Source organism: Terrapene carolina, unplaced genomic scaffold (assembly GCF_002925995.2).
Source record: "Terrapene carolina triunguis isolate 2854851 unplaced genomic scaffold, T_m_triunguis-2.0 Scaffold189, whole genome shotgun sequence".
In the NCBI taxonomy this organism is placed as follows: Eukaryota; Metazoa; Chordata; order Testudines; family Emydidae; genus Terrapene; species Terrapene triunguis.
The window spans coordinates 9455622-9473716 of NW_020664540.1; the positions used below are offsets into that span (position 1 = coordinate 9455622).

Consider the following 18095-nt stretch of genomic DNA (forward strand, 5'->3'; position numbering starts at 1 on the left):
CACACAGAATTTTAATCACAAATAAATAAAATAAATAAAAATCAGGTAGGTAATGTAAGTCAATGGAGAGCTACAACATAACATAATGACTGCCACATAACTTCCCTCCCTCCCAAAGACTATTGATTTGTCAGGATCAATAATGATAATTATCTTTACTATTCATGAGCTCTGTTTGACTTTGGCATCACAGCTGGATTCCAGGAGCAAGTAGGATGTAAAACTCTTTGCACAGTTCCTTCTGGAAAACATCTTTATTACATTTAGAAAGACATGCATTTTACCAAGTACACCCATCTAAGCAAGAGTTGGACCCAAACTTCCTATATATTACAGCAGGCTGAAAGGAACTGTATAGAACGAAGAGTTAAAGCTCCATATGAAGTAATATGTCTAAGACAAGCATGATGCAGAATGGGTAACTAGGACCTTCCCAGCCAACTTGAATAATCACTTCTACTCTACATATCCTCATGGAAGCAGACTACTCCAATCATCCACATTCTTATTATTTGTATGACAGCAGTACCTAGAAGGCCCAACCAAGATTGCTGCCCCACTGTGTTAGGTGCGGTACAAACACATAGCAAGAGCCAGCATCAATCCCAAAGACCTTACAGTCTTAACACACAGGACCAGCAAATTGCTGGAGAAAGGAACTGGTGGTATCCCCATTTTACAGATGGGGAACTGATGCACAGCAAAGGTAAGTGACTTGCCCAAGGGCACATAGAAAGGCTGTGATAGGGGCAGGAATTGAACCCAAAACTCCAGAGTTCATTCCAGTGCCCAGAGGTCGTATGAGCATGGCCGTACAAGGGATGCGAGAACTCACTTCAATAATCTACCAGATTTGCTGCAGAAGTCTCCTGTATCTCACCACTCTGTCTACTCTGCTTTGCAACTGGAAGACCTATGGAGCTCAAGGCAGACCATGGTTGTGACCTGAAAAAGAACACGGTATCATCCTGAAACTAGTACCTGAGTTCAGTGTGCCACAGAAAGAGTCCTCCCTCTTGCCCAACTCCATTGGCAAGAGCTGGAAATATAAGCTGTATTTTTATCATCAATAAATTCATGAAGAGATGCTCCACTGCCCTAGAGTTCCCGTTGTGCTAGGGTGTTTTGTTTAAGACAGCCATTAGGTTGGCCACATTTTTTGCTTATGGAGAAACCATCTATTTTTACTTTCAAGTCTCGTTAAGAAACATGCCAGTCATCAGGAGACTAGAACATTCTCACAGCATCATGGTCTCCGGCAGCTAGACGTACGTCAAGGCTTTTATCGGGAAATTAAATAAATCAGTGTCCAGGCAGAGCAGAAAGGTGTTTTTCCAAAGTGAACACTGATTCTAGGGATGTGGATTTTCATCAGAGAATCTGACACAGCCTAAAATCTTGTTGTCTGATGGATGTTTTCGTGCTGTAGTTAGACATTTTGACCATCCACATTACAAATGGCCCCAGGAACAGACCAGTGCGTGCATCAACCTCAGGATCTGAGACACAAGCTCTGCAGCTTTTTTAGCCTACAAGAGTTTGTCTAACTGAATTTTAATTTTTATTAATAAAATTATTTGTTTTTTTGTAAGGTGGCAGCCTCCTGGGGCCCATTCAGGGATCGGGGCCCCACTGTCCTGAGCACAGTGCAAACACAGAACAAAAATAATGGTCCCGCCTCAAAGAATTTACAAGCCATGCAGCTAGGGTTGCCAATTTTGGTTGGACGTATTCCTGGAGCTTTCATCACATGACCATCTTTAATTAAAGATTAACCTTTAATTCCTAGAGACTCCAGGACAAACCTGGAGGGCTGGCAGCCCTACATGCAGCACTCCAGCTGGTATAATCCAGGCACACATTCCATTCAGTATAATCAAGGATATAGGAAAGTAAGTCTACGTCTTGTAAAACAAAACCCAAAAACTATGGCCATGCATGCACAAAGCACACCAGTTCTATTACAAGTCACCCTGTACAGAGGCATGTACCCTGGCTTTTTTTATTACAGTAAAAAGGAAACAGTTTTAAAAACTGATGCTTTACCATTGCACACCTCCTTTGGTAGAAGCTATTGTGCATCACAATGCTATTCACTTACAGTACACTTCTAGTGGGTAGAAGGGGGAAAATAGTCAAAAGTGAGCTGGATACAAGTTTATCTAAAAATCTATTGCACATATTTGATTTCACTTCCCAAGGACATTAGTCCAGTTCAGAACAGGTATCCTGGAACATTTTCAATTACACACCCATTGAGGAGCTTTAAGTCTTACATTTATTGATCATGTGTTCAAATCAATGCGCAAACTGACTTTGCTAGTACGTGCAAGAAGATTTACAATAAAGTTCTGGATTTCTAGAAGCACCGATTACTACAGCAATCATTACAGTTAAAAAAATTCTATTAAGCAAAATAAGTTGATAAGGGAAAGAGAAAGGAATACAAATCCAAGCACAAAAGAGCAAACAAAACAACAACCACCTCCCATCTTTTTTTAACCACACACAATCGACAAGCCCTGCATTAGGGCATGATCCAGCATCCACTGAAATCTGTGACGATGTTATGGCTAAGGAAAGGACTGGGACTTGAGAAATCAAGGCTCAATATTTGACTCCGCAACAGGCTTCCCTCTATAACCTGCGTCACGTCACAATCTCAATGCCTCAGCACCTCATCTGTAAAATAGAGTTAATACTTCCTCTCTCTCATCCTTTGTCTGTTTTGTTTATTTAGACTGTAAAGCTCTTTGGAAAAAGTGACAGCCTCTTACTATGTGTGTGTGTAGTGCCCAGCACAATGGGGCATTGATTCCAGGTGGGGCCTCTACACACGGATATAATAAATGTTATGAAAATGGTTGCACAAGTCTAACCAATAGCTCAGCATGGGAGACTGTTTTTAAAGTTACAACTCCCATGAGGTATGCTTTGTAGACTGCCATTGCTTTATATTTTAACGTTAGACTCAATAATATTTACCACATTGTAAACAACTTGTGCAGAAGTCAAGATTTATTGACCTAAGTGGAAATAGAGATTAAGACAAAGATAGAACTGGGTGAAGAATGGATGTTTTGGGTTCCCGAGCAATTCTGAAAATTTGAAAAAAAAAAAAAAAAAAAGTTTTGTTTCAGGGGGTTGAACCAAAACCAAAAAAAAACTTTTCCAAAAGTTTTCAGTAATCGAAAAATGTCAAGTTCGGTTGAAACTTTTCATTTTGAGCCGACTTGAAAAAATGTGTTTTGAGTTTAGGCATTTTGACAAAAAACAAAGGAGGATTAGTCTGACAAAAGGGCCAGAGGAAAAGAAGGTGGTCGTGGTGGTGAGAGTAGAACACACGGTGGGTGAGTAGACTATAGATTTTTTGATACATTTGCAAGTTGTAAACGTTTATTTATCCTTAACACAGTACGTCTCACTGTATTCAACTTCCAGCATTTAACTGTAGAACACAGCACTGCGTTACTCAGAAACACCTACGCCATGACATCCTACATTGTACTTGAAAGAGGCATGTTTAAGTCAATAACATGTGGCAACAAATGAATGTGAAATTCCCCAGAATCAGTGACTAATGAGTGTTATGGTCAGCAATAACAGAAATGGAAAAACGAAGGCCTGATTCTCAGGGCCGGCTCTGGCTTTTTCGCCGCCTCAGGCGAAAAAGCCTCTGCCCCCCCCCCGCGGGGGGGGGGGGCGCCCGGAGCCCCGAGGGGAGGGCAGCGAGCCCCGGCGGGGGCTCTGCTCTCCCCTCGGCGGCTGGGGGCAGGGCGCCGGGGGGGAGGGCGCGCGGCGGGGGCGGGGCACCGCCCCCCCCCCCCCCGGGGCCCAGAGGGCCGGGGGCAGGGTGGCGAGCCCCGGCTGGGGCTCGGCTCTCCCCCCTCTGACGGCCAGAGCACCGGGGGCAGGACAGTGAGCCCCGGCTGGGGCTCGGCTCTCCCCCCCCGGCAGCCAGAGCGCAGGGCGGCGAGCCCCAGCAGGGGCTCGCCGCTCTCCCCCCGGCGGCCGGGGGGAGGGCGGCCAGAGCGCCGGGGGGAGGGCTGGTGAGCCCTGCTGTGGCCCCGCTCTCCCCGGCGGCCGGAGCGCCGCGCCGCCCCCCTCCAGGTGCCGCCCCAAGCACCAGCTTGGGTGCCTGGTGCCGGCCCTGCTGATTCTTCACAGTAGTTTGGATCCATGGAAACTAGGCTGTACTGTGTGTGTAAGGCCACTTCTGGCTTTTGGGATTTTATGCACTCCCACAGAGGATTTGTATCCCAGGAAAGCGTCATGGTATTCTGCTCCATGGACACTCAAAATGAAGCAGCCATGGATTGTCCTTCAAACCCACAATCTCTTTGAAACTGGGGGTAGGAAGAGGAATTCTATTTCAAGTTTTTGAAGCCAACAGTTCAACTCTCAATTTACAAGGTTCACTTGCAACTCTGCCGCAGAGCCAGAACAGCGCATAGTTGCAGTGTGCAACCTCAAATTCCTGTGTAGATCCAATTAACAAGCATGCACTGAATCATTAGACACCGGGAGAGTCCAGTCGACAATTGACTTTGTAGCGCATTTGCCATTTGTGCTCTCATTCTTAAATCGGGTGAATCTAGTCCCCGTCTCAGTGATAGAAGGAGAACACAGGCTAGTCCGGCATAGTAGAGGCTGGATTCTTCACACACACACACACACACACACACACACACACACACACACACACCTACCTCCTTCCATTGCACTTCAGCCCTGTCCTCCACCAGCCTCGCCACTCCACTCTTGGCACACTCCCGCAGAAAGATTTGCCATTTTAAATATTCCATTTCCATTACAACTAAGGCACGTAAAATAACAGAACACAGTCTGCTACTAAAAGGAAGTCTCTACCCAGAGTGTTTTTACTGGAAACCTATATGCTACTTTCAAATATTTATCCCATATAGTTAAACTATTAACCTTTAGATGAGGAAACCCATTTGCATGTCCAAACTCTATTTGAAGAGGAGTTTGAAAACACATTGGGTATTTAATTCAAAAGGCTTTATAGGTTGCTTCTGGTAGGTACAACATAGCAACATAACAATTTGCTTTGCTAATATTTCACTGGAAGCAACTGTGGCTGCTCTGAAGTCTCTCTCCCCTAAGCACAAGTAGTGCAAGCTGCTAATATTCAGTTTTTCTTTCAAAGTTAGTTTTTAAACCAGGTGGGTTTTAAGCTCGTTACTTTAAATGGTGAACTGCGTAGCAAAGAGCGTTGGGAAGCACTACTGTGTGTTTAGTGTAGTTTCCTTTCCGGGAGAGAAAGCGGCACATTTTAAAGCGCGGTGTGAATACTGTGTCTGGAGTAATAGCACTGAAGGGTTCAGAAGCAAACGAGAACGTAAGAGCTAGAGTGAGCAAGGAGGGTAAGCCATGCCAAACAAACAAGAGCACAGCCACAAGAAAGAGGGCTCCGAGCTGGAATGCTCCACAGAACTGGTGGTTACTCAGAAGTGTTTTTGGAAGGGAGCTTGCCAGACACCCATCACAGGTTGTTCTAACAAGGCACAAAATCTGGACCATGCAAGCAAAAAACAAAACAAAAATCAGTTGAGAGAAACCTAGGAAGCAGGAGGTGGGAATGGAAGGAGGTGGGAATGGAAAGACTCGTGCAGAAGTTGGGTTGTGCAAGAACCTACATGGGCAACAGAAATTAGATAAGAGAGACCTCTCAATCTAGCAGACAAAGGTATAACAAGATACAATTGCTGGAAATCGAATCTAGACAAATTCAGACTAGAAATAAGATGCACTTTCGAACAGTGAGGGTAATTAACCAATGGAACAATTTACCAAGAGTTGTGGTGGATTCTCCATCACGGGAGATTTTAAAATCAAAATAGGATGTTTTGCTTAAAAAAGATGCTCTAGTTCAAGCACAAATATTGATTTGAAGCCCGAATTAATACAGGGAAATCCTATGGGCTGTGTTATGCAGGAGGCCAGACTAGACAATCACAATGGTCCTTTAAAATCTACAAAAAGGTTTGAAGGACTTTATCCTTGACGCAGACAGGAGCATAAGCCACTGGAGGGACCTAAGAAAGGGAAGACATGAGTGAGGTGGCAGGAGGTGGTTTTTATGAACCTGGAGGGGAGAGGGACAGAAGAGGTGGGGAGTCACGGTGGTGATCACAGGAGAAGTTGAGATGAGAGATGACATGGGCATGACCAAGGAATTCAGAACATTTTTATTCTTAATTATTTTTGTTATTATCTGCATCATTCCAGGGAAAGAGCCGGGACTTAGCAGAGCTGGGATACGTTGGAAAAATGAGGCATCGTCGATGAAAGAAACATTCAACTACTCGAGCAGTAAGAGATCCAAATTCCAACCCTGACTAGTTGGTGTAAAACTCCACTCACCAAGGCACTGCAGTAGGGCATGGAGTATCATAGAATCTCAGGGTTGGAAGGGACCTCAGGTGGTCATCTAGTCCAACCCCTTGCTCAAAGCAGGACCAATCCCCAGACAGATTTTTGCCCAGATACCTAAATGACCCCCTCAAGGATTGAACTCAACCCTGGGTTTAGCAGGCCAATGCTCAAACCACTGAGCTATCCCTCCTCCCTTTGTACTATCTTAGCCAATAAACTCATTAGCAGATCTTACTGGGAGGGAAGGACACTAATCTAGTAATTTAACCCTTTCCTGAGTGTCATGTATGTCACAATGGAAAGCTTGATATACAACGTCTTCTGTATTCAGTAAGCCAACAAATCCCAATCAATCAGTGAAAGTGGCAGGAAGGGAGGAAGTGCTGGGCTTTTACAAAAAACTTAATAAAGTTCAGCCATCACCAATTCACCCAGAGGAAGTTTTAAAGTGAAGTCGCTTGGTAAAAATAAGTTTATCACATGGGAATACAGGAATGACAGCACCGAGGAGCATCCAAATACTCAAGGGGAGATTTTCAAAGGCAAAAAGGGCAGCTAGGCGCCTATTTGCTCTTGAATATCTCTGGGAGTTGGGTGCCTTGGAAAATCTCCCCCTCTATTTTATATCCGCTGATATTTAATAGCATCCAAGTACACGTCACAACACGATCCTGCCAACCCTTTGGATGGACACCAGGCTGTTGTGATTGGATCCAGCTCCTGAATCGCTCATGTTTCTAAGCCCCTGGGTCTGGAGAGTGACCGATCACTGTTCCTCATTCTGGGTCTCTCAAGCACACTCTCAGGTGCAGACCCCACATCCAACGCCCTTCTTGGGCAGTGGGACTTTGCAGTCAGGCTGCCTAGACCCTGGAACAAGTGCCACAGCCCTCCCAGTTGCTTAGCCAAGCTCCCCAGGGTCCGCCTGGCTAGGAGTGCTCTAGTTTTCTAGTTTCACCTTTCAGGGACCATGTGGCAGTAAAACAAGCACACACGGGCTTAGCAACGGAATTTCTTGCTTCCTTTTTCCTCCTAAACAGCACTAGAGCCAGATCGGAGGAAAACAAACTCCTGGCTGCATTCCCCTTGGTGTGACTTTACCACCCCAAGGAGCCCTGGGTCTGACCAGACTTCTTATGCCAGGAGGTTCTTCCAACCTTCTTGGTCATGTTTCACGCCTCAGGCAGTGGAACGGCCTCTTGCTTAGAAAAGCAGCCTCCTTTTAAAACAGTCTGTCACCTTTCTTGCCCATTTATTTGGGGAATTTCCAAGCTCCAGCTCCCCTCCCCTGCTCACCCATCCCCAACTCTGGTTGGCTTTGGGGTAGACATAGTTTGGGTTCAAATTAAATAGCCCCTGCTAGGAGCAAACCCATTGTTCCACTAGGGCAGAGCCACTCAACGTTGATCGCCTTTGATTGCTCTGTCACTGCTTCCCAAATGTAGCCTCCCCAGTCGGTGTCTAGTCCCTGCTACAAGAGAGATGCTCTAAATAAACAATGATGGTTACCCTCAAAGTGACATTCAAAAGACAACACGGAACGCAGAACTTGACGCAGACTTATTCCCAAACCGTCACAGTGCCAGCTGGAAAAAACTGGGCTACGTCCACGCAAATCAAACTAATCAAAGCTGGCAGCTCCAGTTATCGCATTACAAAGAGTCAGTATATGTGCATATCTCCAGGGCAACAACACAGTCCCGTTCTGTTTTGTACAGTGCCTAGCACTATAGGGGCCTGGTCTGCGACTGGGGCTCCTAGGTGCAACTGCAATACAAATAAACAACAATCTGCCAGTCAGTGTGTATGGTGTCAAGTTTCAAGTGGCCTATTTACCTCATGGAATTTCTTTTACACAATGGTGAGCACAGCCTACGTTCATTAAATGATTACCAGGTTTGTGCTCTCAAACCCAAGCTCCTTCATCTGTCTGTCTTAACTGGAATTAAGAACGGTTGGATGGTTGCAAAGCAGCCTTTTGAAGTGCAAGCAACAGCACTACTTTCTTTGGACTGCTGGCAAATACTTGTGAATGGACATTAAACGCTTTTGTAGGAAGAGTCTATGAAGGAACTAAATCTCGTTAGCTTGCCGAGATAAAGAAATGAATTGCAGGTTGGGACGCTGCGTGCATTGCTCTTTGTCACGCTTTAAGTCTGGGTCTACACTGCAGAGTTAGGTTGATGCAAGGCAGCTTATGTCGACCTAACTATGGAAGAGTCGACACTTAAATTTCGCTGCCACAGATGTAACTTCCCTGCTACGCCGACTTAATTCCACCAGCGGTGTGAGCCGAGGTTGATGCAGTGTGGTCGATGCAGTGTCGGTGAAGACACTGCACTGCTTATGTGAACTGTTACTGGCTTTCAGGAGCCATCCTACAATGCCCACACTGATAGTACTGTACAGTCAATACAAGCGTTCCTAGTTAGGACATGCACCACCGATACAAGAAGCAAAGTGTAGACATGTACAAGCGATGTAATTACTGTGGCGGCTGTATGGCGAAGTACGTTAGGGTCAACTTAATTTTGCAGTGTATACATGGCCTTAGCCTAGTCTGCCCTATGATGCTGAACAGACACTTGGGTAACTGTGTAGTTTTAAAACACAGCATGTTGAGGAGACTGTTACAAGGAGGGGAGAAATGAATTTATGCAAAATGTAGCAGGGCTCAGTTGTCGGTATTTTTTATAAACTTCTTTAAAAATCAGATGTTTATATTGTGTTTTTTCCTCCACATCCAACAGTAAGCAGCAACCACCGGACCAGTGAATGAGCAGCATTATAAAAAGCAGGTGCAACATATGATTGCAGGATGTAATTACATGGATATCGCTAAACACCCCAAGGACTGGGATGAGTCCACAGGGATGAGAAACTCAAGCAGATGGATTAGAAGGATGCCAATAATACTAGCTGCTCAGAAACTAGATTTTTTCTTCTTTAAGCGGAGACTCACTTTTAAAAATAGGTCGCAATTTTGAAAACATTTTACATTAACTGGTACAATATGGCAATTTAAAACACACACTGGTTGAAGTCTGCATCTACTTCTTTTCTCGGAGGTCACACCCATGTTTTTGTTTCTTTCCAGTCGTTCTTCTCAGAGGTCATCAAATTTGATATACCCAAGCATGCTACAGTATGAAGGAAAGTTGCAATCAGCATTTTTTCCTCTGGACCCCACCTAATCCTGTCCTTCCTTTAAGCAAATGCGTTGCCTCTTGTGACCTCTTTGCTGATGTCAAATGGAAACTTTTTTCTTGCTGTTTAATTAAACACGCAGTACCTGCAGAGCGCGGATTACTGCACCAACCACTCTGAAAACAGCGTTCCATTGCAAACTATTGCACCCAAGAGTGAAAACATCCTAGCTGGACTGTGGCAGTGTTATGGGAACATGAGCTCCTCACTTTAAATCCTCTTAATATTTACAGTTACAGGCTCACTTTGAAAACAAAATAAATAGTAACTCTTGTCTTATTGATGATCTGTTACTGTGAAAGACAGCTAGTACTGGAGATCAATACAAATCATAAATCAAATAGACCGTAAGTGTCTCTGGGCAATGACTGCACCTGATGTGTCTATCCTGTACTGCAATAAGTAGAGTTGGCACTAGAGTGACCAGATAGCAAGTGTGAAAAATCGGGACAAGGGGTAGGGGGTAATTGGCATCTATATAAGAAAAAGCCCCAAATATAAGAACTGTCCCTATAAAATCAGGACATCTGGTCACCCCAGTTGGCACTTAAGTGAAGGTTTCAGTCACAGGTGCCTGAATTCAGGCACCTAAGTCTGTATTTATACACCTAGTAAGTGGCCAGGTTTTTACAAGGTGCCAAGAACCCCCAGTGCTGCAGAAGTCAAGGGAGCAGCAAGGACTCAGCACCTCTAAAAAGAAAAAAGAAAAAAAAACAGGCCAGTTTATTAGGTGTATAGATATGGATTTAGATGCCTAATGGGAGGCACCCATGTTCAACTGGTTTTGTACTCATGAATGATTGGTTTTGCAGCAAACTGCTCAAAAATTGCCCAGCGCGATGTGCCCAGCTGTGTACCACCAAAGATACATTGGAGGATCCAACAGGGAATAAAAAAAAGTGTTATTGAAACATCACTGAGATGAACAGCTATGCACGCAGGACTGGACGGATGCAGCCAAAGAGGACTTTGCTTATTGTATGCACCTATTGGGGCTGTGCCAGAGGAAGAGGCATCTCCCAATTGGTTTTGGACATTGATATAATGTGAAACTGGGCTCCTTGGATACAAGAGATGGCTATTCTGGGGCGAACAGGAGAGCTTGGTTTTCCACAGCCCTGGACTCCTAAATGTCTACCTCTGCTATGGGGAGATTTCCATTGAAAGAGCCCAGAACTCCTGGTTCTGTTGTTTTTGACACCCCCACCCCGTAGGACAAATGTGATTTTAACTCTCAGACTGCACACAGCAACGAGACATCCCTGGAGGATGGAATTTCTGGATCTTGTGATTCAGCTCCTTAGTGAGATGTTTAGCACAAGCTGGAAGCAGCTGGCGTTATAATATGCAAGTTCCCTCTTGCTCAACTAATATTCTTTGTGGCTGTGCTCACATTCTGCTTAACGTCTAGGATATACTCCTGAGCTAACCTTTCCCTTTAAGGCAACCCAATTTGTAAGGCTAGTAAAGATAGGGTATTCCATTTTGGGGTGCTCTGTGGAAGGGGAAGTTTTTGCCCCAATCTTAAAGAAGGCAGTGGCCTAGGGGTCTTTAAGGTCTGTCCACACTTAAAACACTACTGTGGCACAGCTGCACCGCTGTAGTACTGCAGCGTAGACACAACCTATGCAGATGGGAGGGATTCGCCCATCGGCGTAGGTAATCCACCTCCTCAAGAGGTGGTAGCTAGGTCAACGGGAGAATTCTTCTGTTGACCTAGCTCTGTCTACACAGCGACTTAGGTCAGCTTAATGCCGCGACTCAGGAGTGTGGATTTTTCATGCCCCGACAGATGTAGTTAAAGCAACCTAATTTTCTAGGGTAGACAAGGCCTTAGGGCCAGGGGAATTGTGATTCCCTTTCTTTGCATGGTGCTCTGAGGAAGACTACCTTTGGGGTCAGTGAGAGCGGACTGAACGGCACTGATATTGGATACACTTACACACAGAAAACGTACAACTTCTGGTTCAACAGACCTTACGGTAACTTAACCAACTCTCTGGACATGAAGTTGGTATCACAACTCCATCGTGGTATTTCCTATGAATCTGCAAAACAAAAAATCTGGAAGAAAACCAAGAATGATTTCTAGCAAAACTCCTCCCTGCTCAGGCTATTCCTGAGCCAGACTACCAGCAAAGCAATACTTATCTCCATTCACTCTCGCCTGTAATCCTTACTAATGCATGAGGAACACAGTACAAAACCAGAGCAGGTAGGAACAGGAATAGCCAGACTAGATCACACCCATGGTACACCTAGTTTAATCTCCTGTCTCCAACAATGGCCAGCACAGAAGCATTTGTGCTTGAAGAGGGACCTGAACTAATTAAGAATTAAGGGACATCTACACTGCAGCTGGGAGGTGCAATTCCCAGCTCGGGAAGACAAATGCGCTAGTTCGACTTGAGCTAGAGTGTGGAAAATAGCAACATGGCTGCAGCGGCATGGGTCAGGCTAGCCCTGTGACTACAACCCCATCAGAGATCTTTAGGTATGTTTTCAGGCAGCAAACCCAAGTCACCCCCTGTTCCACTGAGGCCACACTGCTCTTTGTACCGCATTAGCTCAAGAGGAGCTAGCACATGTACATCTTCCCAAGATGGAATCACACCTCCCAGCTGCTGTGTACGTGTAGCCTACAAGTGTGATGCACTAGTGACCAAGCTATCCAGACACACACTGCTTGCACTTCTCTTCTATTGTGTGTAGCATGGAAGGCTCTTCATGGGTAGAATGTGTCACTTTTCCACCTGAGAGCTGTTTTCTCTGAAGCAAAACTTTCCTTGCTAGCCTTCTACCTGCGACTGGTGTTCACACCGTGTTATACTACGGACCCGTCACAAAATTACAAGTTTGGAAGAGTGAGGCCCTTACAACTACCAAAACAGCATGCAGGCATTCCTTGGTGTAACAGATATTGCAATTGCACAAGCTGTTCAGCTGAGATACAGCTTCGCACTGGATTATTTTATTCCAGTCTGTAGAACATGTGTGGGCAGAAATTTCTCATTTCCTAGATGAGTAGGTGTGTGACTTCTAGATCAGACAGTTACCGATCAAAACATATGTTTAAGGGATTACTCGCAATTGAGTAAAACATAAAGGTGGTAGAAACAAGTGTGGGGTTATTACCTAGTGAGTGACAGGCGGAGCAAAGAAAGAAACAAATATATAGATCATGAATACAGAGCAATCACTAGGTTTTGGAAGGAGAAGCAGCAAAACCCAGCTGTCCAAGTGGTTGGTATCTAATAAGCAGGAATTGGGCATCCCATTGAAGTAGTCTTTGCATTGCAGTGTCCTCCTGGAGTGATTTTAAGAAATCAATGGTTGGTTCATGTGTTTTTTCCCCACAAGAAGTGAATTTACATTTGAAAGGAAGGCTGGTCTTCTGCTTAAGGACTCAAGAGATCTAGGTTCAGTTCCTGGTGCTGCTACAGACCCCCTATGTGACGCTGGGCAAATCACTTACTCTCTGTGCCTCAGTTTCCCATCTAGAACATAGGAAATATAATCTTTCCTCCCACCTGCCTCTCAGGATGTATATGTGCAGTGCCTAGTTCAATGGAGTCCTGATCTCTGTGGAAGACCCTTGGTGCTACCATAATTCAAGTAGTAACCATCAGAATGCCCCCAATTCCTGTTCTCTTGAGGAAACAACTTAAGTGAGAGGAACCATGGAGAAAGACTTTATAAAAATGGGGAGAACTCTGTTATCCTTGAAGCTATTTTTGTGATCATTTACACACTATTACCAGGACACCAAAGTCAAACCCTCGTTCTGCAAAGAAGCAGCGTCACAGGATCCTCTGACCTCCGTTGTGTCTCCTAACACCCATGTGACTTTTCTCAGGAATAAGTATGCAGCAGACCCAACCACAGGATCCGCTGTACACAAATGGGAGTTGGGCCCATGAGGTCCACAGAATCCAACCCAATGGGGCAAATATTAAACTTCTCATAGCTGCATTTGATTTGTGCAATAAATACATCTCCATTTTTGTATGTGACATATTTTAAATAATATTAGAATAAAATGGTGTTTTACATAGGGTCTTCTCAGGCTAAGGAGATCTCAACATCATGAAATTCCTGGTAGTGCAGTGACCATGTGGCTACGAATAGCACTTATGCCCATAGCATTCGTTTGCACGTAAGCTTTAAATATGAAAGCTTTGCCTTGCATCTGATACATCAGCTGTTGCCTGAATGCCATGGCTTCTGCATGGGCATTTTTCACCCTCTCTTCTAACCAGAAACTAAAAACTAAAAACACCAGAAACCAAAGAGAGCCAACTCATTTACTAGCCGGATCAATTTTACTTACCATCTCAAGTAATAATTTCCCAGTTGCCATTCTTATTAACACATACAGTGTTTGATACATCACCTTCTTCTAATTACTATCTTACTTCTACTAACAATCTTGAGTTCTAAACAGCATTTTGAACGCTTAGTGAAGTTAATGGATTGCTAATGCAGCTTTCAAAAAAACTATTAATTTACAAGCATTAGCATGCCCACTGCTGTACAGACGTTCATAAACATTAAAAGATAAACACCAAATAACTAAGTGCTTAAGGGGCTAGTGGCTGGGAGGGAGGGAAGGAGGGCTGCCGTTCTCAGAGCCCACAGAGGAAAGCCATGAATTATTGATCTGCTAAAGTTTTACATACACAGTAATGTTGCAGCTAGCGTACTACTTCAAAAAGTGAAGCTTCAACAGTTTCCCCATGAGTAGTTAGTTGCCCTGGGATCAGAGTTTAAAGATACCATGAACAAGTATACAACTAGACCCTTGGATTCAAAGACTCCATTCTATTCTACATCAGACCACCCTCACCATGATAGCATCTGAGTGCCTTCCAGTCATTAAGTGATGTGACTGACATCTGTCCCAGGGGGTTTGTTCCCTCTCTCTCATCCTCGCTATGAAGTCATCTGTACATGCAGAATGTGAAGCCTCAGCAGATGCCCCATTGCACAATGCTGTCAAACACGGAGAGTGGAAATCCTTCAAAAGTGCTCAAAGTCGCCGATGCACATAAAACCGTAGTAATTAAAATGGGGTCACACAAAACAGAAGCCTTCACGTGATTGGCTTATTAAAATGCATGGAGTGTTCCACCTCGTTGTTGGCTGCTGTTCAATGATGGCATGTAGGCGTAGCCGTGCAGTGTTCGCAAAGTCGTATGAAATCCCAGGATTAAAAATAGTGATTATACATTTTACGACCCTCACATATGGTAGGAACAGAGTAGTACCAACGGCGCAATATAAACACGATGGGCAGTTTAAAAGGTAATGCAGCGTTAATCTCAATGATTTGTTCTTTCCTACACGTAGTAGGATAATTGAAAATCAAATCTCTAACACATTACACTGAAGAACAGAAATGTTACAAGTACATCAAAACAAATGCATATGTATTAGAACCACAAACAGCTTTTTATTAATAAAAAGCATCTCTAATTCCAATTGATCCATCATGCATCTGAATGAAGTAGCAGAGTTCAGTGTTACAGAGGGGGAAGCTACAAATTGTGCCACTTCAGAGAACACATCTTCCCCTCCAGTAGATTCCCACTTAATGCAGTCACAAATAGCTGGGAATATCAACAATTCTTTGCACTTAAGGGTCTGTTCCACCCAGGCCAACTGGAGCTAGGGATGCTAGGGAGGTAGGACTCCCTGCCCAGTGCTCCACAGCTTTTGAGATGTAGAAGTGTGGGAGAAAAGAAACACACTGCTCTGGATGAATTCCTGGTTCACCAAGGAGTGGCAGTGGCTGGCGCCATAGGGAGCGGTGAGTGGGATTTTCCAAAGAATCAAAGTGATTTAGAAGCAAGTGTCTCATCAACCTTCAAATGTGACTCGTCCTCCTGAGTCACTGAGACACTTTGGAAAATCCCTCTGAGTGTTTGGATTTCGTCAGCTGGAAAGATGAGTCAGCCTGATGCAGGGCCTGGCAGGGAGTGAGGCTCTGGGACATTTCACCACAGTTGCACCTTTAGAATCACCTGCTCTTGGAAGCAGGCAAGTTCTCCTCTCCCATGCCCCTTTAACAAAGGTGGGGGAGCAAAATGCCTTATGTCAGAAGTTATGGTATCTCCGCTTGGAACCTCTTTACGAGGCAGCTCACTGAACATGCGAGCAAAAGGGACAGAGGCCCAGATCCTCAAAGGTGGTATCACATACCCTTGAGGATCTGGGCCCAAGTACTTTGGCAACCGCTTCTAACCAAAACAATGGAGAAGATGCTAAACAGAATACAATTGGTTTCACACAGCCTGCTCCAGGCATGAAGTACCCCACTGAGAAACAAAGCAATCCTAGATCACCAGCTTGCTTGAAGATTCAGTGGTTAAATGAGTCCATTTTCCTGCATGTTGCTACAGTATTTTATTTATGGGACGATAGTGTTGCTGTAACCAATTCTGCAGTGAACACATCCGACACCACTTAAAAAGCTCAGAGTGAGGAGAAGACAGAGGATGAAGGGACCTTTTCACTGGTTGAGAGAGTCAATCCTGCTATCTAAAGGGGGAGGGTAAAACCTTTATCAGCAGACACTCTGGGAATCTGGTAACCTGTGCTGGTAACTGTGTCCCATTGTGTTGCTACCTCTCAGCTGGGCTTCCTCCCCAACCTACCATTCTTCACACACCAGCTACCTTCCTGCTGCTCGGAGGGGGAAGCCAAAGTGACATCCGCAGAACAGCACCAAGACTTGCAAGTTTTCCTGATAGCAAGCCCTTCAGCGCGGGGACAGTCTCTTGCTAACCGTATGGACAGCGCCTAGCACAATGGGGCCCTGCCTTAGCCAAGGCTTTGTGGTGCAACCCCAAAAGAAAACGATAAACAGAAAGTTGGTCTTCAGGCAACTTAATAGCCCACATTTAGCAGCAGCTCAGAGAGCATCAACCGATTCCCAATGAGGGGCACCCACGACATCCAGTCATCCTACCCCAGCCTGACTGGAGTCACTCTTATGATTTTATTAAGACAACTGTGTGCAGGAAGGACAGCATGCTGCAGCAGCCACAAGCTAAACGGTAGCTGTTTCTCTCGTGCCTTGGGAGAAGTATCTTCATCCAGCCGTAAGTAAATTCAGTAATTGAATTTACACTAAATTATCCCCCCTGCCCTCGTCACTGCCTTCAGCACAAGCCACAATAAAATGCCTCTGCGTCAGGGAATATTTTGGAGAACTAATCTAGTGATTGGGGCAGCGGATTGGGAGTCAGGTCTCCTGAGTTCCAATCTATTGCCACCAACTCATTTTGACCTTCCTTGGGCAAGGCATTTAACTTCTCTGTGCTTCCCTCTATCCGCCTGTGAAGTGCACATAATACTTACCTAACCCCCAGGGATGTTGTGCAACACAACACACTCCACGTTTTGTACAACTTCAGCATAACAGCAGGTACTAAGGAGCTGTGAGGGAATCAATCATTCACCGAGTCGATGGAAAGACTAGTTGTAGGCATGAAATGTGAAGTATTGTTATGGTAGAAGTTACCAGATGGTGCTGTTACACAGACTTGAAAATTCTTTTGCTTAGTGTGCGAACAAGATTTTAGTCTTTGAAGAAATGCTATATTGTTGTTAGCCTCGATATGCAATAGCATTTTAAGAGAAGCTGTGGAAGATGGCAGAGAATTTGCTCTCTACTTTATTCACTGTATTTGAAGGCAATTCTTGAGAAAGATGAGCCTTCTGGAAGCCATGCATTGGTGCGTGAGCTGAGATGCCTGCCTCTTTTCCAGGTCTAGTGTATATATGGAAATAAAGAAAGTTACAGTGTGAATATACCAAGAATCCATGTCACCGGTTTCTCCTCCAATGGGAAGCCAACCTGGAAGGCCCGAGAATTCTGCTACCATTTGGCAGAGGGGCAATGCTGGTGTCAGTAGTGGGACTCAGGTATCTGAAAGAGGGGCAACAGTATAAAACAAACCAATGTTGCCTGCTGGGGCTACACCTCATCAGTAGGTCCAAGTGAAAGTGAACTCTTCCTATCTAGAGCTCATAGAACACAATGGGCTGTTTTGGTTAGAGTATGAAAGAATTTTTCAGCAAAATTTGAAAGTCAAAGCTGGTGGCATCACCTAGCTCTGCATTCATGGAAAGCCCTGCAAGTTGTCCCAGCAACCTGAACAGTTCCCAGAGAACCGTGAAGCACACAGCAGCTAACTTGTAGTGGAACACTGCTTTTGTGGAGGCCGATGTCCACACAGTTGCTCCTCCTTGGGTGGCTCTGGGTCGCTGAAGCCCTGACAGAACAAGAGACAATGAACTCTTTCAGACGGGGCCTAGTGCCCACTGTCCCGCATTCCCACAACTCCCAGCTGCAAAGTCACTGATGAGGTGTGGAAGGAAGAGAGGGAAGAGTGAATGTCTGCCAGCAAAAATGGCAATATTTTCATGTTCTCTAAGCCAGAGAAGGCCACAGTCTGCTAGATTTTCCTTTGTAGCCAGTATGA

At 44.9% G+C, this 18095-nt stretch overlaps 1 protein-coding gene across 2 annotated transcripts in view; it reads right to left on the reverse strand.

The window, feature by feature from the left end:
* DAAM1 (dishevelled associated activator of morphogenesis 1) overlaps nt 1-18095 on the reverse strand; it is a 179292-nt gene that overhangs the window by 89522 nt on the left and 71675 nt on the right. The gene's annotated exons all lie outside the window — the stretch shown is intronic.